The sequence below is a fragment of the Podarcis liolepis genome (assembly GCF_965112155.1).
Source record: "Podarcis liolepis genome assembly, chromosome: 9".
NCBI classification, from domain to species: Eukaryota; Metazoa; Chordata; class Lepidosauria; order Squamata; family Lacertidae; genus Podarcis; species Podarcis liolepis.
The window spans coordinates 59,028,697-59,054,085 of record NC_139564.1 but is presented as its reverse complement, the minus strand read 5'-3'; the positions used below and the strand labels follow the sequence as shown (position 1 = coordinate 59,054,085).

At 44.6% G+C, this 25,389-nt stretch overlaps 1 long non-coding RNA gene across 1 annotated transcript in view; it reads right to left on the bottom strand.

The window, feature by feature from the left end:
• LOC310686413 overlaps nt 1-20,299 on the bottom strand; it is a 202,397-nt gene extending 182,098 nt beyond the window's left edge. The window contains exon 1 of the long non-coding RNA XR_014515876.1: nt 20,284-20,299. This is a non-coding gene — a long non-coding RNA (uncharacterized lncRNA). The remainder of the gene's footprint in view (nt 1-20,283) is intronic.
• Between the last annotated feature and the right edge of the window lie 5,090 nt (nt 20,300-25,389).

The window sequence follows — 25,389 nt, the reverse complement described above, 5'->3', positions numbered from 1 at the left end:
CATGAGCAGTAAACTTCTGCTAGATTCCAATAGATTTCCAGAAGTGGTTTTTATGGCATGTGAAAGATCACATAAAATGCAAAAACAATCAGGTAAGGAGACATCATGAAGACAGGATAAAGTGCCTTCTGAATGCAGCCAAAGTGAATTAAGGTGTCAATAAAATTAGCGCAAAAATAGCTATTACATCTGTGTCTAAGAGGTGAAATATTCCTCCTGCTTGCCGCAAAGCGGCTTTATTGATGGGAGCTAAGCACATTGATTTTCATCCTTTCTGCCAATCTGTCAATTCCTATTTCCCCATATTTGGAATAAATTAAAATCAAAAACTCAAGAGACTTATTTGACAAGTTCAGATAGCTTATTGAAGTGCTTTTCTGTGGGATGGGTTTTAATTGGTAGAAGAGGATATATTAATTGCAATTTATCCTTCCAGGTGTGGGTTGAACAGACTTCTCTCACCATTGACAGAAAAATTAAAAGCATAGGAATTAAGCTGTAAAACCTTGTTTTGATCAAGTCCAGCTATGACCCGGAAGCTGTATGCCGGCTCCCTCGGCCAGTAAAGTGACATGAGTGCTGCAACCCCAGAGTCAGCCACGACTGGACCTAACAGTCAGGGGTCCCTTTACTTTTACCTTTAAAGCTATCAGTAGCTACCAGCCACGCTATGTTCTTCCTCCAGTGCGCAGTGTGCCTCTGAGTGTCAGTTCCTTGAAATTACAAGTGGGAAGAATGCTGTTGTGCTTAGGTCCTATTTGGAGGGTTCCTGTAGGCATCTGATTGGCTACTGTCAGAACAGGAAACTGGATTAGATGGTCCTTTAGCCTAATCCTGCAGAGCTCTTCTTCGGTTCTTATATATCTAAATGTAAAAATTCACTGGATAAAAATCATGGCCTTTCTGTGTAGATACAGAAATCTGGGCAACTGATTTTAACTGATGATCCAGGATAAATCACATTAAAGGATACCAAAGCTTCCCTACATCCTAATTCTCAACATGAGATTGTTGCATCTTAAAACCAATGGGGATCTTTCCTCTGAATGTAATACATTTTACACTAGACCAGCCATTTCAGCTTGGGAAATCAAATTTACTACTTAAAATATATCTTCATTAATTTCACCCTGGCATCCTTATTTAATGAGCTTGTCTTAATAACAAAAATTTATGGATGCTTCATTCTTTCTCTGTGTATGGAATGATTTGCATCAGAGAATAAACTGCACCGAACTATAATGACGCAAGTAGGATGCTGGGCTTAGGCAGCCCAAATATCAGAGCATTCTCCCCCCCCCCCATCAGTCAAATCATGAGGGGAAGATATTCTAAAAATGTAAAAATGATTGCCATTCTCAAATATAACAGAGGCACCATGTGGACTCAGCAGACAAAACAGCGCATGAATTCGGTGTGACTGAAATGGTTTCCTAACGGAAAGCGCAGATGCTTTAATTGTGCTAATCAGTAAAACCATCTTTTTGAAGTTCCTCAGTTGAATCAGTCGTGTTGTGCTCTGCTACCTGGCTCCTAACATGATGTGGCTGAGGACAAATGCTAAGAGGCATCTGTAGCAGAACAGGAAGGAAATCAAAAGGATGAGATTTCAAGGGAAGCAGGACCACCAAATAGACTAATATTAAAGGCACTTCATGACCAGTGTTAGTCAATGACATAACAATGTTCACTGTCAGGTCCTGATATTGAAACTGGACTGAAAAATTAAAACATAGCAGAGCAATTCAGCCCCTTCTCCCTGCTTACACTGGACTGGTAGTGTTGCACACATTGCAATGAGGTGTTTCTCTACTTGGCTTACCCAGATAACCTTGCTGCCAGCAGCGTCACACAAGTCACTCCACCAGGGGCAAACTTCCCTGAACACGCGGGCAGGTGGGAGGCCCTCTGGTGTCATACCCAACAGCATAGCCCAGCAGAAAGCTGTGAAATGGGGCGTTCTGATGGCACAGGGCTGGCATGGGATCCAGGCCCCATTGCTTTTCCATTTGGACTTGATCTTCCTCTCCTCTCCTCTTCTGCTCTGGTTAGGATGGGGGAGGCATTCAATTTGAATTCATCTTTAAAGGGGAACCTATCAAATCTGCACTTTCTAGAACAACACATGAACCAAAGCACAGCCATTCTTCAAAATTCATGCTTCTCTGAATTTTGCAATGCAGTTTTCCAGCCAAGGAATGTGCATATATATTTGGAAAGGAAATACAAATGTGCAATGTGTTGGGGGAAATGGCTTTGCAAAATTGCATATAGAAATGTGTTTAGAAGGAGATATTTGCACTAAAATGCTGGTGAATTTTCATGAAATAGAAAAACAGAATGTAGAGTTGGAAGGTTCGTGTAGTCCAACCCCCAGCAATGCAGGAATTTCAACTAGTTCACAGATTACCATCCAATGTCTGCTAAAAACCTCCAGTGAAGGAGAGTCTACCATCTTCAGAGGGAATCCATTCCACCCCCAAGCAGCTCTTACTGTCAGAAAGTTCTTTCCGATGTTTAGTCGGAATCTCCTTTCTTGTAAGTTGAATCCATTGGTTTGCCACCTACTCTCCAGAGCAGGAGAAAGCAAGCTTGTGCCATCTTCCATGTGACAGCCCTTTAGATGTCCGAGGATGGCTATTATATCTCCCCCCAGTCTCCTCTTTTCCAGGCTAAACATACTATATATCTATATCTGCAGATTGCTGAATATATGTGAGAAACAGAATTTAAGATTGGAAAGAATGAGAAACTGAGAGAACCAAAATTATCAGATTTATCCATCCTTAGCTGTGGCCATCAAGAACATCAGGGCTGTCTATTGTGCTGTGACTCCATTTTTCTACAGAACCCTGACAGTGGTAGTGCAGAGTTAGGTAAAGGGACCCCTGACCATTAGGTCCAGTCATGGCCGACTCTGGGGTTGCGGCGCTCATCTCACTTTATTGGCCAAGGGAGCCGGCGTACAGCTTCCGGGTCATGTGGCCAGCATGACTAAGCCGCTTCTGGCGAACCAGAGCAGCGCACGGAAACGCCGTTTACCTTCCTGCCGGAACGGTACCTATTTATTTACTTGCACTTTGACGTGCTTTCGAACTGCTAGGTTGGCAGGAGCAGGGACCGAGCAACAGAAGCTCACCCCGTTGCGGGGATTCGAACCGCTGACCTTCTGATCGGCAAGTCCTAGGCTCTGTGGTTTAATCCAAAGTGCCACCCGCATCCCTTTGAGTGCAGAGTAAGTTGCATTCTAAAAGTGCAAACCTAACCGTGCCTGCTCAGACGAAAGCTCTATTGAATTCAGTGGGGCTTGCTTCCAGGTAAACTGGGTTAAGATTGCAGCCTAAAGCAATGATCATTTTTTCTTTATTTTCAAGATCGGGAAAATAATATTTAATGGAATGTTAAATGGCACCCTCTTCAAGTGATTATCAGGGTGTGAGTCTCCTGTTGCTTCCACACTGAGCATGCAGCACACTGCTGGTTCTGTTGGATTAATGTTTTCTAGCGAGTCCTTTTTGGCCAAGCCGTACTTTTTCACACACACAATGCTTTCAATTCTCTGGCTTGTACTTTTAGCTAAGTTCAAACCCGAAATCAGTTGTCTGTGTTACTGGTGGAAAAATGGCTCGGCTAACAATAATGAAACATGAAGGCGCGAGGAAAATCAATAAACCTGTGAAGAAACTTCTTCCTACTGCATTGTTACAAAGGCAAAAATAACCTCAATGTTCCACATCTTTATGTACCTTCATAACAGTCTGATACAAAACACAGCAGAACACCCATTTCATCTTGATTATTGGAATCAGGTGATTATCTGCAGTCTCTTTCTGTTTCCCTGTAGGCTCAGATTTTAACTCCTCATAATCTATGTCTTCATTTTCTTGAGCTTTTGTTTATAGAAATATTTCCTTCCTCCTCCAGGCCTTGATTTCCAAAATTGTGGATTTCCCCATCCTTTTTCCCAACCCCGTCCCTGGAAAGAAATGAGTAACATTGCCCACAAAGCGACTGCTAACATTTTGCATTTGTCATAACATATTCAGCACCTCAGAGACACTCACATATCAGGGACGCCAAGTCTGTTTCACACACTACACATCAAGGCATCTAAGGTCGCCACCAATTGACGACTCAACAGGGAGTTGTCGCAATCACAGCTCCCCTATTGAGTAGCTCTTTGCAGACACTCAGAATGGGGAAATTGCACTTGGAAGACTGTGCCTGAACCTGCAATGTGTTCTTTGGAAGGTCTGAGAAGCTATGCACGCTCATCAGATGTACAAAGTTCTCCTGACAAGAACTTTGGATTTAAGTGTTTGCAGATGTATACAGGCCGCATTCACACTAGAGATGGGAGATAAATTTGATTCAGTTCTCGTCTAAATGTGAACCTATCTAATATACACTTTCCAGAACAATATGCAAACCAAAGAACAACGGTCCTTAAAAATTCACATTTCACCAATTCTTTTAGTGCAGTTCTTCACCCCTGCTGTCAGTCTGGGCAAATTTGCCTCACCTGCCTCTTAACTGGAAAGACTCAGGTTGGTCTCTCCCAGCTAGATTTGGGCAGGAGGACTCAATGGGACAGGATGGACTGGCCTCCCCACCTCCTTTGTTCCATTTTTTTGCCTTGCAGTGCCTTCTACCCAGACACTGAGGTCTGGCGCTGAGGGCCTTCTGGCGGTTCCCTCACTGCGAGAAGCCAGGTTATAGGGAATCAGGCAGAGGGCCTTCTCGGTAGTGGCACCCGCCCTCCCACCAGATGTCAAAGAGAAATACAACTACCAGACTTTTAGAAGACATCTGAAGGCAGGCCTGTTTAGGGAAGCTTTTAATGTTTGATGCATTACTGTATTTTACTTTGTTGGAAGCCGCCCAGAGTGGCTGGGGAAGCCTAGCCAGATGGGTGGGGTATAAATAAATTATTATTATTATTATTATTATTATTATTATTATTATTATTATTATTATTTTCCCCTTTCCTCAATGGTGTGGGCTTTGGCTAGCCACCATTTTCCAGGGCTAAGTAGGATTTTGTGAGGAGCCCCTGGTACTTGGTGGTACTTGGGACTCTCTGATTTTGCCTGCTTCACACTGTAGGGTCTGCTCTTTTGATTCGATGCAGTTCACCATGGGCACTTAAGGAAAAGTAAATCCTTAATTCACTGCCACCCTGAGGTATTACGAGGGTAAGGGGCACTCGTGAGCCTGTTTCCTGGTCTGCGTGCCATGGTCAACCAACTGGGCCAGAGAACGCAGTTTGGGCTTCGATTGTCTAAGACTCGCTCAACAAGTAGTGAAACACTTCTCCCATTCTGAGAGCAGATTATGTGGGAACCTACATGCTCAGATGATGCAGGATACTTCCCTCATCCTTATTGATTCCCCTGCCTGTACCTAATCATTTGGCAAATTGGCAGATCCTTCAATTTGTGATATTTTAATATATATAGCCTTTCCTTTTTTTCTTTTTTAACAATCTAACTGCAGTCGTACCTTGGTTTTCAAACAGCTTAGTTCCCAAATGTTTTGGCTCCTGAATGCCACAGACTGGAAATGACTGTTCTGCTTTGGTTTTCCAACGTTTTGGAAGTCAAACTGGCTTCTGGAATGGATTCCATTCGACTTCCAAGTACAGCTGTTCTTGTTTTGAGTCTTCTTTCCAGGTGTGGGGGTAGTTGAGACATTGCAAGTTGCCTGCATCCATCTGGGAAAATTCTTTGACAGTGTGGATGTTAGGGACTGGGCAGAGGAGGAATGGTGGAGACCACCTCCCCATCCTGACCCTTCCAGGGAGGAGGAGGAGGAATACAGTATAGATTTACAACAGTGGTTTGTGGGAGGTCACAGCTCAGAGGCAGATGAGGGGGAAAGTTGGGAAATAATGGTAGAGGAGGAGGAGGCAGAACCAGGGTGGCAGCTGGCTGACACGGTGTCATTAGAAAGCATCCCAGACTCTCCATCTCCCAGAACACGGCAAGCCTTAAAAGTAGGAGAGCAAAGAGCTCAAAGACAGAGGGCAGGTAGCAGGACCCGTAGAAGTGAGGAATGAGGAAGTGGGAGAGATGGGGGGGGGTGGAGATTCACTCGGGACAGTGCCATTATCCAAGAGGCTCGGTTCTATCTCTCTGTAAATATTGAAATAAAAAAGGACGGTAAGAAACTCTTTATACAAAAATCCAGCTTTATGTTATGTCTTTTCAACTGCTTTTCAAGTGTTTTCATTTTATTAATCTGAATCAAATTTGATTTGCTTCTTTTCTGGTATTATTCGGCGTGGTTGTTCTTTATTAACAACTGGTGGTGTTATTTCTTGGTAATTAAGTGTGGAATTCTCTGAGGATACGCAGCAGTCAACTCTTATGCAGTTTCAACTAATTTCGTTTGGCACTTGGAAATGCAAGCAAAATTAGTTCCCAAGATTGGTTCAAAAACATGATGTTACAGTATCAGGGAGAATGTCTTCTTAGTCATGTTAGACTGATTCAGCAATAATGGCATGGAGATGTATAAGAGACTGTACTAAATTAAACTATTGCAAGAAAAGAACTGGGCCCCTAAAATGTCATCCAAGTTTTATTTAATATAAGACTAAACCTATCAGGGCAATCCTATGCATGTTTACTCAGAAGTAAAATCCACTGTGTCTAATAAGGTTTAATGAGTTGAGGATTGCAGCCTGAAGTATTTTTTTTTAAATGATTTTGCTGTGCTTGAAAAAAATGTTTTCCATTTCCAACATTCCTTTTTAACATTTCAACCATACTTTGAATGGTACTGTCTCTAGGAAGCATTCAAGAATTATTTTAATTTTATTTATGTAACAGGATTTGTGTTCCACTTAATCTTCAAAACCTCTAAGTGGTTTAGGTAAAAAATAAAATATACATTTAAAATGTCAGTAAATCATAGAATTGTAGAGTTGGGTCATCTAGTCCAACTTCCTGCAATGCAGAAATCTCAGCTAAAGCATCCATGTCAGAAGACCATCCAACCTCTGTTTAGAAACTTCTAATGAAGAAGAGTCCACCACCTTTTGAGGCAGTCTGTTCCTGTGTCAAACAGCTCTTACTGTCAGAAAGTTATTCCTAATGTTTAGTCAGAATCTCCTCTCTTGTACGGCTCCCAGTACGTTTCCGAGCACAATTCAAAGTGTTGGTGCTGACCTTTAAAGCCCTAAACGGCCTCGGTCCAGTATACCTGAAGGAGCGTCTCCACCTCCATCGTTCTACCCGGACACTGAGGTCCAGCACCGAGGGCCTTCTGGCGGTTCCCTCACTGCGAGAAGCCAAGTTACAGGGAACCAAGCAGAGGGCCTTCTCGGTAGTGGCGCCCTCCCTGTGGAACGCCCTCCCACCAGATGTCAAAGAGAACAACAACTACCAGACTTTTAGAAGACATCTGAAGGCAGCCCTGTTTAGGGAAGCTTTTAATGTTTGATGTATCATAGTATTTTAATATTCTTTTGGAAGCCGCCCAGAGTGGCTGGGGAAACCCAGCCAGATGGGCGGGGTATAAATAATAAATTATTATTATTTATTATTATTATTATTATTATTATTATTATTATTATTATTATCTTGTCATTTGGATCTACAGTGGTACCTCGGGTTAAGGACTTAATTCATTCTGGAGGTCCGTTCTTAACCTGAAACTGTTATTAACCTAAGGTACCACTTTAGCTAATGGGGCCTCCCACTGCCACCACGCTGCTGGAGCACGAGGTACTATTTCTGGGTTAGCGGAGTCTGTATCCTCAAGTGTCTATAACCTGAAGCGTCTGTAACCTGAGGTACCACTGTATTGGTTTGGGCCCTACCCTCCAGAGCAGCAGAAAACAAACTTGCTCCAGCTTCCACTGTATATTCCATCTTCTGATATTTAAAGATGGCTATCATCTTTAAAGCTACCAAGATGAGTTTGACCAAACTGCGGGAGGCAGTGGAAGACAGGAGGGCCTGGCGTGCTCTGGTCCATGGGGTCACGAAGAGTTGGACACGACTAAATGACTAAACAACAAGATATAATGTCTTTCCCCATATCATCTTAAATAATGTTAGACACAGGTTTCCACATGGATGCACAGTAAGAAACACAAGGCATTAAAGTCAAGAGAGCTCTAAAATGGGTTCCGGGGAGGGGTTTCAAGAAGAAAAGGACAAATCAAGTTTTTTTCAGGACCATCACTTTCTGGTAGTCACATCGCATTAATAAGTTCCATGGCTTTTCTTTGGTTTGCTTTAAGAGCTAGGAATGGGAACTGTTCATCTCTCCGGCATTGTCAGCAGAGACTGCATATAGTCATGACACTGGAAGGGAGCATCATTGCATTTTTTCTTTCTCCTTGAATGGACTTATATGTCACCCATTATCTTAAACTCGAAAGCACTGTTCATTAATAGACTGTCATTGAAGTGTGGCTCCACTGTACAGGCCCTACAATATGTCAGCCCATTTAATGCCTCTCATATGGTTGACATGATGGAGAAATGTGCTCCCTGTCTAGGCAATGCTCAGCTTCGTAATGCTGTCAAGTTAGATACAGTTTGTTTTGTTTGTGTCTCTCCCGCTTAATTTTCAGTTTGCCATAGATGTGCATGGAAGTTTTCCAACGATGTCTATTTGACCTGTACAAAAGAGGGGAAGGGGAGACAGAGACAGCCCAAGGGGGTTGGGGGTTTGAAATTACGTAATCCTGGGCTTTTCTTTCTCTCTCGGTCAACTTTTTGCAGATTGTGTCAAATCTTATTTGTGCACAACAGGAAAAGGAAGTTGAAAAGGGAGGGAGGGAGTATCACTCAGAAGATAGAGAGGGAAGATGCTGATAATATCTGACAAACATTCAAGCTAGCATCTTCTTTACACACTTAACGAAAAAAAGTGAGCAATACAAATGGCAAAATTTTGATGACATATGGCATTATCTCAGCAGCAAAAACGATGTTTCTTCCTTTTCTCCCCCCGCCCCTGCTTTTACTTGTAAACGGCCCAGATAACCTTTGCCATTGGGCAATGTGTGCATATAAATACAACATAAATAAATAAGCCACATAGGCACTGCTACCAGAATTTTATATTTATTTAACACTGTAAAGGTAAAGGGACCCCTGACCGTTAGGTCCAGTCATGACTGACTCTGGGGTTGCGGCGCTCATCTTGCTTTATTGGCCGAGGGAGCCGGCGTACAGCTTCTGGGTCATGTGGCCAGCATGACTAAGCTGCTTCTGGTGAACCAGAGCAGCACATGGAAACGCCGTTTACCTTCCCACCGGAGCAGTACCTATTTATCTACTTGCACTTTGACGTGCTTTCGAACTGCTATGTTGGCAGGAGCTGGGACCGTGCAATGGGAGCTCACCCCGTCACGGGGATTTGAACCGCCGACCTTCTGATCAGCAAGTCCTAGGCTCTGTGGTTTAACCCACAGCGCCACCCGCGTCCCTATTTAACACTGAGCTTGTATTAAAATGCCACCTTTTGCCAATAGGAGGACATAGCAGAAGGGAGTTTGACAGCGGTCCTATTCACACTTACCTGGGAGTGTGCCCCATTGAGGTGACTGGGGCTTGCTTTTGCATTGATGTGTATACGATAGTATGGCAAAAGTTACCTGCCATCCAAAGCATTCAGTACCTCTGCACCTGGCTGTTAACGAAAAGGTTGGTTATTCGAGTCCACCCAGGGACAGTTGTGGGCAGAATTCCTGCATTGCAGGGGGTTGGACTAGATGACCTTGGGGTACCCTCCAACTCTACAGTTCTATGATTCTGGTTGAATGTTTTTGAGCATGTGCAGCATTCCCTCCCCTAGAGAAGCATAGAGGGATCCCCGCCGCACAGCCTACACATAAAATCATACAGCTGGAAGGGAGAAGATTCTGCTGTGATGTTCAGAAAGGCTTAAACTTGAAAAAGAAGCAAAATATGTGGGGGTCTATAAACACGCTAAATGGAAGCAATGGTAATTTCAAGCTATAAAAATAATGATAATGCGTAATTAGATTTTTTTTCCTCTCGCTTAATGAAATTCTAAATATTATTGGGCTTTACATAGGCTTCGGAGGTTAATGAATTACTCTTACATTTTAATTAGGCTGCCTTCAGTGTTTTCCAAGTGTTCCGAAGTCACTTGAGTGTTGCGCTTTTGAGTCGCATCCCCTTCGATTGGCAGAAGATTAAAAACAGGCAAAAACAAAGTCATTCTTTATCTTTATTAAATTAGTTACCTTATGGACTTCCCTGCCACTTAACATGTCAAGGACCACTAGCTTTCATTGCCTTTTATCAGTCCATGGCCTCTTGTCAATTAAAGGAGCTCTTCCCATTTCCCTTTGGCCACTGAACAGAAAGAAGGTACCCTGTTCCCCTTCCCAATAGCTGCATATCTGTCCCATTCGCAAGAGCCCACAAGGTGTGGGTGTTGGAGGGGGCAAACCCCCCCCCCAAAGAACATAAAAAGAGCCCTGCTGGATTAGGGCAAAAGCCCACATAGTTCAACTCCTGCTCTCACAGTGGCCAACAAAATGCCCATGGGATGTGTTTAAGCACAACATGAGCATAACTCCTTCCATTGTCATTCCCAGTAACTGGTCTTCAAAGCCATAGCACCTTTGACAGTGGAATGAGAATATAGCTACCATGGTTACCATGGGACGCAGGTGGCGCTGTGGTCTAAACCACAGAGGCTAGGGCTTGCCGATCACAAGGTCGGCAGTTCGAATCCCCGTAACGGGGTGAGCTCCCGCTGCTTGGTCCCTGCTCCTGCCAACCTAGCAGTTCGAAAGCACGTCAAAGTGCAAGTAGATAAATAGGTACCACTCTGGCGGGAAGGTAAATGGTGTTTCCGTGCGCTGCTCTGGTTTGCCAGATGTGGCATAGTCATGCTGGCCACATGACCCAGAAAAACTGTCTGCGGACAAACGCTGGCTCCCTCGGCCAGTAAAGTGAGATGAGCGCCGCAACCCCAGAGTCATCTGCGACTGGACTTAATGGTCAGGGGTCCCTTTACTTTTACCATGGTTAGGAGCCAATAACTGTCATTTCCCTCCATGAATTTGCCTGCTCTTATTTGAAAGCCATCCAAGTTGGTGTCCAGGGGGAGCAAATTCAATAGTTCAGCTAAGCACTGTAGTATAAACACTGACAACTGGGAAACATTGGCCTGCCAGTGCTCCAGTTGGATAACAGCCTTTACCAAAGGTGTCATGGGCTTTGAAGACACTCAAACTCAGGACGAAAGGGGAAAACGTGCTAAGAGGAAGGGATGTTTAGCAAACCCTCACCACGATCAACGACCTCCCAGAAACCTATGTCCCCACTGTGGAAGGATGTGTGGATCCAAAATTGGCCTCCACAGTCACATACGGACTTACTGTTAAGACCGTGTTCATGGAAGGCAATCTTACTCGGCTACAAGTGATCACCAAACAAGAAGTCTCCACAGTGGTCCTCACAGGTAGAAGGCAGTCCCTGGATGTGCTTGTATAGGAGACATGAGGAGACTGCGTTCCTCCAGATCCAGTACGGTTAATGATCAGGGTTGTTGGGAATTGTAGTCTGGAGATTATGGGCATTCCAAGTTTCCCCTATGCAGCACCATCCCATGCAGCAATGTGCATGGTTGTTGAGGAGCAGAACTTACAAATCCTCTTTATTTTGAGTCACACCATTGGTCCATCTTGACACTGATGGCAGCAGTCCTTTTGGGTTTCAGGCAGTGTTTTCTCCCAGCCGTACCTGAAAATGCCAGAGATTGAGCCATGCAAGACAGATGCTTGACCTCTGAGCTGCAGCCTTGACTACCACGCCGAAGCACACAGCAAGAGCCGGGCTGCACAGTGAAATTGCTGCCACTGACAGACCATGCCTACCTAGAAGGCTCTAGCAATCCTTGCAGGGCAATATTCCGTTCCAGCTCATGTTGCTATTGGCTTGTGCTATTGCAGCTGAAATGTATGCCTCTTTGTCATTGCATGTATGTCTCTTGATATACGTACATCTCTTCCTTGGTGCACATGGGTGTTGTTATGTTCTGTACATCACACCAGGGGTGGAGCAAGCTGGGGGCGGACCACCCCGGGTGTCATCCCTGAGGGGAATGACTGTGGCGTTCGTACGGAGCCCCCGGTCGTCTCACAGACTATTGACCCGTACACCATAATCCACTGCCACCAACCAGGTCCTCCCTGGTAAATCACTTAGTCTCAGTCGGTTTCTTAAGTTAACAATGAAGATTGTAGTTTATTGCAAACACAAATATTCGAAACGCTGTTACCCTTTTCCCTCTTAGTCTTGCTTTATTCTGTCTCTAACTCTTCTACCTCCCCTCACACAAGAACCAACTGCACTAACTGCCTCTCTATTTCCATCTGTCTGCCAACTGCTTTCCCAACCAACTAACTCAGTAACCAAACCTTAGGCTAAGCCCTTTTATAAACAGGTAGGCTCCGCCACTGGCTTTCCTATTGGTCTACCTATTAACTCTTTCTCTTCCCCTGTACAAACATTTTCAAAAGAACGGGCAAACATCACATCAACATGTGACTCCTGCCTACCCCGAGCCGTAGTGGAAGGGGGGAGCTGCAGTGTTCCCCCTTCCCTCTTCGGTTTGACAATCCTGCACTCCCAGGCTGCTGGAGGAGGCAGGCAGGGAGAGGACTCAACAACTTTGGCCACAACAACAACAACAACTGGCAATGACAATGGATAGATCACAGGCAGTCTTTTTATACTGTGAGTAGGTTGCAGTCTTTTGGGAGTCCAACTAGATTTCAATGTGGGGGGTGGGGGTGGCAAGAAATTTTCCACACCGGGTACCACCTGACCTTGCTACGCCACTGCATCTCACTGCATGGGCCTCTGTGACTCTGCATTGTCATATTAGAACTTGTAACCCCTTAAGCCAGGCTTCCTCTACCTCAGCTCTCCAGATGTTTTTGACCTACAACTCCCATGATCCCTAGCTAGCAGAACTGGTGGTCAGGGATGATGGGAATTGTAGTCTCAAAACATCTGGAGGGCTGAGGTTGAGGAAGCCTGCCTTAAGCTGATGCAGTTTGCAGTCACTCAGTCTATACTGATTCACATGGATGGAAATGTCAACAGCAAGGAATAGCATGTACCGTGCCCTGCGGAACTCAAGCAGAATACTTCCCTGCTTAAAGTTAATCCTCCGAGGAAATCTTTCCGCTATCGGGGCCTAAATCCTCCCCCTTCCCTATGCAAAATTGGGTTGGGGGCGGGGGAGTGAGTACAAAATGGTTAAGAGCTGTTTTGTTCCATATTCCTTGAAAGGTTGCTTCAAGGTGGCTTTCATTTTCTTGCTCTTTTCGGAGAGGAGATAAAACAGAGATATATTTTAATATGCTTTTCGTTCCTCTAAGAAATAATCAAATATCCAATTCACTGGCAGTTTGAGATGCTTTGGAGACTGGAACAAGGGAGGAAAACAACCAGGTCTGAGTTTCCTAATATAGCAGCTAACTGAACGGTGAGCTAGATCCAAGATTTCCCCTCAACCCCGATATTATGTAATAATAAATTCCAACAGCAGAAGCAGAAGCAACAAAAACAACTGTCCTCAAAGGAGCAGTGCTAGTTTGGGCACAATAGTTCTGTGCATTTAACTATCCTTAACATTTGAGAGTGATGAATGTCCTAATTTTTATGTATACGCAGAGACATTTTGATCTCCTTTGATCAATATCAGGCAAGCAATTGAAGAAGTTGGCAAAATACAGATACAAGAGGTTTTTTCCCCAGTAGGATGGGGAAATGGCTTTCAGATGAAATCAAGGGAGAGCAAAGCGGGCGACTCTAAACACATTTTTGTACTATGCAGTGGTTTACAATGGATAGTTTTGTTTTTAAGGAATACCATGGTATGCCTTGGGGCAGGACCCCCATTCATTATTAAACGTTCCACCTCGAGTTGCCAAGGGAGAAAATAAGAGAATTTCTATTGAGAAAATTCTTACCTATAGAGATAATGCTTTCTGAGATATAGCAGTGAATTAAGCCCAGCTTTAATTTGCCACAGGCACCTGCAATTTGAGAAAATTGATTTAATAAAAAAGCACACAAACAAACATTGGGGTGGTCTCTCAGTAGGGGAAAAAAATGGCATAGCTGTATATAAACAATCATTTGCAGGGCTTCTGTCACTTTCAATCATAGAATCATGGAATTTTGATATGGAAGGGACCCTATCTGTCTAGTCCAGCCCCCTGCAATGTAGTCGTCACTGCATCCATAGCCCCACTGCTCACATTGAACAGGATGGAAGAGGGGCAGGGATAATGTTTTGTTGTGCCACCTCCCAGGCTGGAGCATGAAGAAGCCCAGACTGGGCTCATTGCTATCATACGACAGCAGCAGGGCTGTCTCAGGATACAGTGGATTCTGGGCTGGCCCAGACTTATCCTGTCAGGTGCTGGTGGTGGTTGCTCACGAGTAACCAGGCAGGACTCCGACCTGTCTTTTACAGGTTTTATTGGTGCAAACTATATACAGTGCAGAAACACAAAGTTCATGTCCGTCTTAGTCGCTTGCAGATTCCGGGAGTGGCCCCTTCCGGTTTCTTCCCCAGCATAAAAACTTAGACACCCCAAATCTCCTCCTCCCCTCCTTACGTTTCACCCCTCTGCGTAAACTGGGCGACGGAAATGGCGTTTCTGTCTGCTGGCCAGCCAGGCTAGATGAGCCACTGGGGCTCCCAGTAGCATCTTCCCTCTCCTCGCTTGGCTGCCCTCTTCCCCTTCTGCTCCACTGGAGGTGTGGCTTTCCCCACCGCTGGATGAGGCGCTGCTTCTCAGCAACATCAGAGGCTCTTTGTATCCCCTTGCCTCCCTCCCCTGTTCCAATGGCAGTCCCCTGACATAACCTCTGACCTCTCTCCCCCTTAGTTGTTATGTATTTATGAAAGTTGTGGGTGGGGAACCTGTGACCCACCCAAGTGTGATCTCCCATTGTCCTCCATTATTGGTCATGCTGCCTGGTCCTGCTGGGAGTTGGAGTCTACCAACATTAGGAGGACTACAGTTCCCGGACTAGATGACCCTCATGGTACCTTCCAACTCTACAATTCTCCATTCCTATTTTAAGTGTTTCTACCCCATTTTCCTAGGCAAACCACCTCCACACACCAAATTTCTATGCAGTCCAACCAACATAAAATACATTTTACAAACAATGTCATAGACATCGTAAGCACAGTTTAGAATATACAGTGGTACCTCAGGTTAAGAACTTAATTCGTTCTGGAGGTCTGTTCTTAACCTGGAACTGTTCTTAACCTGAAGCACCACTTTAGCTGCGGCCGCACAATTTCTGTTCTCATCCTGAAGCAAAGTTCTTAACCCAAGGTACTATTTCTGGGTTAGCGGAGTCTGTAACCTGAAGCGACTGTAACCCGAGGTACCACTGTATATAAAATTACTTGTGAACTACATATACAGTGGTACCTTGGGTTACATACACTTCAGGTTACAGACACGTCAGGTTACAGACTCCACTAACCCAGAAATAGTACCTCGGGTTAAGAACTTTGCTTCAGGGTGAGAACAGAAATTGTGCTCCGGTGGCACGGCGGCAGCGGGAGGCCCCATTAGCTAAAGTGGTGCTTCAGGTTAAGAACAGTTTCAGGTTAAGAACAGTCTTCCGGAACGAATTAAGTTCTTCACCTGAGGTACCACTGTAAACAAAAACAAAAACCTTACAGCAACTGCATTATATCCCAGTTCAGACCAGCAATGGGTAAAAAAACAGAACACCAGCCGCCTCAGGATGGGGACGCTGGCGAATTGAGGTGCTCCTTTTCAATATGACGCAAAAAAAACCCCAAGCTCTGATTATTGTGTAACGATGTGCTGAGTCCTATGTCAAGAAAGGTCAGCGTACTTTGAAAAGCTAAGTGGTGCCCATCTATTTTTGGCTGAGAATTTGTCCTCGTCTGATTCATAGACTGCACTGGCTATTCTGGCAGAAATAATGAGTGTTTCTGGCACTTGCTAAATGTTAAGCATAGGTCAACGTCCTCCTTGAAAAGTGGTAACACTGACCTCAGCGGAATTGCCAATATAATATTGAATATAGATAAACAGACTGAAAATCGTTGCTTTCCTTTTATCCATCCCTCTGCCTGTCCTAGCAGAAACAGATATTTTTTTGTCTGTGTCAGATTGATTTATATGAAGCACTTGGAGCACAATAGCCATATTTATTTTGGCTGGGTAATACCTCCCGAAGAATGTCACTGTTAAATCTTGCAGGCTTCCTGTGCTAAGAAAACAAGAAAACCTGACCTCAGAAGTGCTTGCCTTGTAAAACAGTGAGACAGCAGGCAAGTGTTAAATTTTTGAAAGATGGGCTTTATTAGTCACACAGCATTTATCCCTGTGCGTTTTAAATGAAAGATAATCACTATTATATATATATATATATATATATATATATATATATATATATATATCCAATTGAAAGAATTATGATATCCTCAGACTCTGTCATAGTAACCTTCCACAAGTCAGGAAAATGTCTGGCTAACTATAGGACAAATATCAAACCCTCCAAATGTCCCTATTTTTCAGGGACATCCCTGATTTAGAGAAGCCATCCCAATTCCTGATTTAATCCTGGAATGTCCCACTTTTCCTTAGGATGTCCCTATTTTAATTGGAGAAATGTTGGAAGATATTGAGTTATTTGACTCCTGAGCCATCTGAAGGCAATCCTGTATAAGTTTTTTTTTAAAAAAAATGCTTAATGTTTTATTATGTTTTTTATTTACCGTGTTTTTCACCCTATAGGACACACTTCCCCCCCTCCAAAAATGAAGGGGAAATGTGTGTGCGTCCTATGGGGCGAATGCAGGCTTTCGCTGAAGCCTGGAGAGCGAGAGGGGTCGGTGTGCACCGACCCCTCTTGCTCTCCAGGCTTCAGGAAGCTATCCGCAAGCCGTGAGAGAGCTGCGACTTCGCACAGCTCTCCCACGGCTAGCAGAGAGCTTGTCTGCACCCAGAAGCTTGGAGCGCGCTGAGCTCAGCATGCCCCAGGCTTCCAGCTTCGCGCAGCTCTCCGCTAGCCGTGGGAGAGCTGCGTGAAGTCGCGCAGCTCTCCCACGGCTTGCGGATAGCAGCCTGTTCTGGGGGCCGGGGAAGCTCGGGCTTCCCCCGCCCCAGCCCCGCACCTGGGGGGGGGATTTTTTTTCCCTTTATTCCCCCCCCCCAAAAAAACCTAGATGCGTCCTATGGGCCGGTGCGCCCTATGGGGCGAAAAATACGGTATGTTGGAAGCTGCCCAGAGTGGCTGGGGTAAACCAGTAAAATGTGTGGGGTTATAAATAGTAAAATTCTGATTATAGAATGGGACGTCCCTGTTTTCATTGGAGAAATGTTGGAGGGCATGGAACTGTCCATAAATATTTATCAGTGTGAATTGTACTAATTCAGGCTTGCTAGCAAACACTTTATGCAGTTATAAAGACGGTAGATGACTCAGAGCCCGGACTGGAAGTAGCCTAATTTGAAATGATAATGTTTGGTAATGTCGGCCCATTGCAAAGCAGGAGTTCATTTTATGACAGTTCCCAAGGAAACTGTTCTATAGTTTTCTTAAATGTTGTAAAACAACTGGAAGAAAATGTATATTACAAACAAGAGACATAAAAACCAGAATGGAAGATACCACCTACACACGATCCACAATACTCCACTATCAAGTAGATAGAAAATTTTACCTCAGAAGAGAAAGCCTTCATGCGTCAATATTGGACTTTCCCAACCATGGCTGAAATACAAAACTTGGAAGGGCTAGACTTATTGAGAAGCTGTTTAACAGGACATAAACTGTGCAACACAGAAGAAGCAATGAGCTTGGAATGAAAATTAAAGGAATTTAAGTCACAAGTGATAAAGGAGATAAAAAATGGAAAAGGGAGAACAAGTCCTGGGAAGGTCGAACCCAGAGATGTGATGGATGATGGTACAGTGAATGGCCAGATCATTCCCCAAAATGCCCCTGCAAAGCAATGGGTTATGGCAGAGATAAATCTGTTATCAAATAATAATAATGTACAAAGTAACAAGAGGGAAAACTTACTCCTTCCTGCGACAGAAAAAATTCCTAAGATGACAAATCCTGGGCTCTGGAGAGAAATGAGATACCTAGATGATGAGGAATTTGGATCACCACAAAAGGAAATTACTCTGGTGACCAATTTAGAAAGGAAAGGCCCAGTGATTATAAATGGGAGCACAAAATGTCCAATGACCGAAACCATTGAATATCCAGATACTACCTTGAGTAATGAAACTACAAAAAAAATAAAAAAAATTATATTGAGCTGCAACAAAGATGGGTAAACCTTAAAAATAAATTGCCTTGGGACTGACAAGGATTAAACTGTCGCAAATCTAAAGCTAAATTAAAACACCTGGAAGTTTGTGAGGATTACATCCTTCCTGCTGCTAAACAGCTAAGAATTGAAGACTTTTACCCACCACAGATGTCTGTTTCCAACTGCTTTGCGATTCTAGCAGAAAGGGACAAAGGTGACCCTCCAGAAACTACCATAAAATTTGCCCAGAAGGACACTGCTCCCTGGGCAGGTAAACCAGATGATCCAGGCCTGGGTATAAACATGCCATTGGAAAATGAGATCCTGGAAGAAGATCTCAAAGAACCTTCACAGACCTTTTCTGAGCGGGAGCAGCAGAGAATTATAGCAAAACATGACCTGTTAAAGGAAAGCCTACCCACGAGTAAAGAAAAATCTCCAAACCCTCTGAAGGCATCTACAAATCAACCAATCTGTGACTCAGATATTAAATGGAACAGCTCAGCAGTGCCCTTTCAAACTGATAGCAGCATCTTTCACAGATCTAAAGATAATACACCTAATTTTCCACCCCCAATAATTGAGGGAAACTAGTGAGAGCAATGGTACAAAGTTTTTATTCCTTGAAAACTAAGAATCCCCACAGCTGAACTGTAAATGCAAACCCCACTGATAGGCCTAAATTCAGAGGATATGGAACTTACCTCAACCTTCCCTAGTGCCCCTCAAAAAAAAATGACTATGTCTCTCAGAACAGTTAAAGATAGAACCTGATTGTCAATCAGCAGGTGCCCCTACTGGGATTCTTCGTCTCATCTTCTGGAACACTGCTGCGTGGGCCAACCGAGAGGCAAGGTCTGAGTCCAGTCCGAGGTCGAAGGAGCAATATGGAGGTAGCCCGTAAAAGCTGGAGCTGGGTGCAGGGCAGGGAGTCAGGTGAGGTCAGGAACACAGGCAGGAGAGCAGGACAGGGTTCAGGCAGGAACTGGCAACATACAAAGTTGCTCCCACAGCTTGGGACTGGGGCTGGCTGGCTTTTATCTGCCCCGAGGCATAGGGCGGCCCCGATCCACAGGTGACTCGCCTCTCCTGGCCTGGAGGTGAGCACTCCTCCTGCGGGAACTTAGTTCCCTCTGCCTCTCTGCCCTGAGCCTCTGCAGCTCAGGAGAGGCTGGAGGGTTACTGGACCCAGAGGCAACCTCCTCTTCCCCTGACGGGGCTGAGAGTGGAGCACCTGCAGGCAATGGGTCCTCCATCACCTCAGGGGCCAGAGCAGACTTGGCTGGTGCCTGCACCTGAGGATCCAGCACAGGTGAGGACCCTTCAGGCTCAGGCCCCAGCCCCAGCTCAGCTGGTTCTGGAGGCAGGGAATCCTGTGCAGGCTGGGATTTCTCAGGTTCAGCATCTGAATCTGAATCCCAGGCCATCACACTTATAGACCAATATGGAATTACACCAAAATCGTGGTTAACTTCTGTAATTATCCCAATTTATAAAAAAGGTAATCCTGAGCAGGCGTGTAATTATCGTCCTATTAGTCTCCTGTCCACTATAAGTAAACTCTACTCTAAACATTTAGAGTCCTATCTGTCGGATTGGATTAAAATGAATACAATTATTGGCCCTGACCTATCTGATTAACAAAAGAGAAATCAACTATTGATCACTGTCTCTCACTTGCCTTTCTAGCAGATAAATATATGAAATCTGAAAGGGGAAAGTTATATGTGGCCTTTATTGATCTGAAAAGTGCTTTTGACTCGATACCCAGAGGGCTGTTATGGGAGAAACTGAATGCTATTGGGCTAGAACCCTGATGACTTTTCTTGATAAAAAAGCTGCAGATGAACACTATGTGTCAGGTGAAGATCTCCCTGGACGGCCACTTATCACCTAGGTTTACAACTACTAAAGGAGTCAAACAAGGCTGTATTCTTGCCCTACACCCAGTGGCGTAGCGTGGGTTGTCAGCACCCGGGGCAAGGCAAGTAATTTGCGCCCCCTAACCCGTGGATTTGCGCCCCCTAACCCTAACCCCCAGATGTTGCGGCCGGCCCCCCCTGCACCCCCCCACGCTACGCCACTGGCGGTGGGTGGGCTAGGAGCCTTGGATTTTTATAGTACTAAAATCAGCCTCGCCCTTTGGGCATTGGGGAGGCTTCGCCTGCAGTCTCCAGATTCGGGCCCCCTTGAAGGAGCGGCCAAGCTCTTCGCTGCTATACCCGCCCTAGACATAGGTTTCAAAAATCGAATATTGGGAAGGGGACGAAGCCGGGAAGAGACTTTCTTCCTCCACTTTGCTTTGGGTTGGGCAAGCGCCATCTCCCCTCCAGAAGGAAGCGGGGAGCCCGGGCGACTCTTGCCCCCCCCGGCTGCCCGTTGGCTCTCTCTCGCAGTCCCGGCGGGCAGGCGGGCGCTCTGCACATGCTCGCGGAGCCTCTTTCTCAGCTGCGCGGGGCTTCCTTCCCTGGATCTGGTTTTCGTTGGAGGAGTGAGGCCGCGGCGCCCTCAAGCATGTGCAGAGGGCCGCGGAGAGCGCGGGCGGCCTTTCCCCTGCGCGACTCCGCCTCCGCCCGGGGTGGCTCCCCGTCCTGGGTCCCTCCCCCGATGGCCGGGAGGAGGCGGGCAGGCGCGCTCGGCCGCGCCTGGCACGGAGGACCAGCCTCCCTCGACGGGGCGCTCGCAGGGAGGAAGGAGCGCGGCGCCGGCGCTGTCGCCGACTGGACTGCCGGCCGGGATCGCCCAGGGGGAATCGGCGCTCTGCACGTGCTCCGGGGCCGGCTGGCCGCTGCGGGGAAACTTCACGTACCGCTTTCTGAAGTACGGGCGACGCAGCCTCCGCAAAGGGCTCGGCGCCGTCGGAAGAGCCCTGCGTGGCCCGAAGCTTGCTGCACTGTCCCTCCCCCAGATAGTCCCTCCCTCGCTCTCTCTCCGCTCCGCACAGTGGGCGGCGACCTGGCAGCTCGGATTCGCACAGCCAGCACTGTGAGAGAGAGTGTGTGAACCAGGTAGGGGCAGAGAGCTGCGAGTGCGCCCCCCAAAATGTTGCGCCCGGTGCGGCTGGCACCCCCTGCACCCCCCACGCTACGCCACTGCCTACACCCATTTAATCGATTTTTGAATGATATGAAACATCTACTCATTGTGAATGGCCACCCTCCTAGGTTAGGATCTAAGGCAGTTCCTATACTTTTATATGCAGATGACACTGTCCTCTTCTCTTGCACGAGAGTTGGGCTCCAAAGGTATCTAAAAGCATTCTTTCATTACTGTCAAGGAATCACCTAACGCTTAATGATAAAAAATCCAAGATCTTGGTATTTTCAAAGAGTTGGTATCCATCTAAATGGTGTATTGGTGATCAAGAAATCGAACAAGTTGAAAGCTTTAAATACTTAGGGATCACCATTTATTGCAATCTAAAATAGGTGATCTATCATAACAAGATAATCAACTTAGCTCAATGCTTTGCAGCACAAATTAAACGATTCTGTTTTCTTGATGGTAATCAGAATGTGCCTACAGCAGTTAGGGCCTATAGTGAAAAAAACTGTTCTGAAACTCATTTATGGGATTCCCTAACAACAAAGGCGAGGGCATACAGGCATCCTTCTTCCGACAAATCATAGGAGCTCCAAAATGTATCTCCTATCTGTCTATATGTGCAGAGTTAGGCCAGTATCTCCTAGAATCTAGGGGCTGGATTATGACTTTCAAATACTGGCTAAAAAATCATTATAATACAGACCCAAAAACTTTACTAACTTATTTACTGAGATATACAGTGGTACCTGAGATTAAGAACTTAATTTGTTTTGGAGGTCCGTTCTTAACCTGAAACTGTTCTTAACCTGAGGTACCATTTTAGCTAATGGGGCCTCCCACTGCACGATTTCTGTTCTCATCCTGAAGTAAAGTTCTTAACCCGAGGTACTATTTCTGGGTTAGTGGAGTTTGTAACCTGAAGTGTCTGTAACCTGAAGCGCCTGTAACCCGAGGTACCACTGTACACATAATTCTACATGGTTTTTTGATATTACCCTCAAACTCGGGCAAATAGGGATTGCAATAGATTCCCTTCTTCTATAGGATGAGTCACAAATCTTCTCTCTCATCAAGCAGAGGCAGCTAGATCATGAAATCCAAAAACTCTACTCCTCCCAGCCTTTTGCATGTTCACCTGCTTATTTAGGATTGCAGCCCCACCACGGAATTTTTATGCTAGCTTGTCTAAATGCAATCCCCTCATCTGTATTGCTTGGAAGGTTTTGAAAAATCCCCTTCCAGAACAGATTATGTTCCTGTAATAAGAAAAAAAAACAGATACAATACATCACATAATTTTGGATTGCCCTCTTCTCGACACCCATTGCAGAGATCTCCTAGTGACTTGCTTACAGCTCAAAATATTGATTTACGAAGAGTCTGTAATCCAATATTTGTTGAAGGATGATACTACCAAGATTATTTCGTGGTACTTAGCCGAGATCTTTAAAGCTAAATCTAAAGTTGCCTGATTTATTCAATGGTGGCTGTTTAGTCTTTTTTTATATTGTATGTGTTTGGATTGTCAATGTATCTGGATGGCTTTGTATGATTTTATGATTTTACTGTTTTAACTTACGCCAATAAAGGCTAGAAATAGCAGTATATGAATCAGATTTTAATATTTTAGTGGTGTAGTTTGACGCAGAAGTAAATTTTATTCTATTGCTGTTGCCGTGGTGTACATTAGTCAGATGGCAAATGAAAATTAAGTACTTGAAGTTGCTACAATAAAGTACAGTTGTTTATCTTTTCGCCTGAGTTTTATATGCCATGTGTTCTATATTATATCAGCTGCTTTAATCTGATTTAATAAATCTGTATAGCAATTTCATTCTGTGGATTTACACCTATTTACAATCGCATCTGCATTTTTTCTTTTCTTGCTAGGGATCAGAGCCAATGCTTCAAATCTAGTTTCCTAAGCTTATTACCTTAGTTATATATTTAGCCATTTGTGAGGAAAGCACATCAGTGGTATCACTGATTGGACACATACAGTTGTGAAACAGAGATAGAAAATTATTATACAGATATTTTTAAAAGGCAGCTCTCCTACCCTCCACCATTTCTCCAATGGAAATAGGAATGTCCTATACAATAATAATAATAATAATAATAATAATAATAATAATAATAATTTTATTATTTATACCCCACCTATCTGACAGCCACTCTGTGCAGCTTCCAACATATTTAAAAGCATAATAAAACATTAAACATTTAAAAAAACCTTCCCCACACAGGGGTACCTTCATATGTCTTCTAAATCAGGCTTCCTCAACCTCAGCCCTCCAGATGTTTTGAGACTACAATTCCCATCATCCATGACCACTGGTCCTGCTAGCTAGGGTTCATGGGAGTTGTAGGCCAAAAACATCTGGAGGGCTGAGGTTGAGGAAGCCTTTTCTAAAGGCTGTCTAGTTACTTATCTTCTTGGCTCAGGAGTTGCCTAACTCCATAACCTCCAACATTTCTCTGATGAAACATATGAACATTCTAAGGAAAAGCGGGACATCACAGGATGAAATCAGAAACCAGGATGGCTTCTGTAAATCCAGGACTGTCCCTGAAAATCTAATGAGATCTAGTGTTGACTTTCTAGTGTTCATTTAGGAAATGAAATAAATAATAGCTTTTCATTTAACTCCTGCAGTTCAGTGGAATTCAACCAACATCATACTCTGGTTTAAGAACTGGATTTGTCCTGAAGCTGGTACCATAGTTTCCTGGTCTGAATGAAATTGGAAACTATGGTCAACTGGAGACTTCCATGTTGAATTCAATGGTGCTGCAAAGGGAAGAGAGACGAGGGAAGATGTGTGGAGGAAAGGCTCGTTCACATCTAGGCTTCTGAAGCTGAGATACCATCCAAACCAAGTTGGTCTCTTCAGATGACCTGCACAAAGTGGCTTCTGCATTAATCTGATGGCACAGATTTGGGCATGTCCCCTGTTTTTGTTTTAGGGGCGGGTTGTTTTTGGGAGCACATGAATGCCAGTTCTCCAGAAGAACCCTTGTATTTCCCAGCACCCAACGGAACACTGTCACGTAATGGAGCTGTCTATGTTGATGTGAAACAGTCAGTGTGGCGTGCCATTAGCAGAATACATATTCATTGTCATTTGCTGTCTTTTCATGTGTGTGGGATCAGACCTTCAGCTGCTGTTAATCAGTTCTACTGACTGCACCAGAGCACATGGTGTTACCAGCGGAGGATATCAGTGGAATATGTAGAGGAAGTGATAAGAATGAACCTTGATTACATTTCTATCCCAGGCTTCATGATGTGAATAAGAAATACCCAACTATTTCCTCCCTTTAAAATCTCTATATTAGTCGCAGGTGGTTTTTCTTTAAAAGAGAGCACCCTTGTTTTAAATACTAGACCCAAACTCGGCCCTCCAGATGTTTTGGGACTACAATTCCCATCATCCCTGACCACTGGTCCTATTAGCTAGGGATGATGGGAATTGTAGTCCCAAAACATCTGGAAGGCAAGTTTGGGGATGCCTGTACTAGACTAACAAAGGGAGATAAGTGCAATCCAGATACAACGTCAAGGGAAGATAGGCATGGCACCCCTGTGTTCTTCCTTGGGACAGAGGTACCCAGAATTTGGGGGGGTCAATTTAAACTGGTAATATTCACCTTTAGGTCTGAAGACAGCAACATTTGTTGCCACTCCCCCCTCCCTGAGTATTTTAAATACATAATTGATCATTTCTTTTCAAATATTACATCTTTTAAAAATACAAAATGCCTTGATTCTCCAAAGAAAACAAAAATAATCCCCAAGCAACAGGACTGAAGGAATCTAGACATTTCTTGTTTTTAAACTCAGATGACAGCCCTGGCAAGAAAAATTAAATAATCCTTTCAAGTCTCTTCATTTCTTTGCTGCTTTGGACACTGAGCCCAAACGAAAGTGTTCATAAATGTATACATTCACATAAGAACGAGAAAGATTGGAACATTTGGCTTTCGTAAAACCACTGGGCTTTT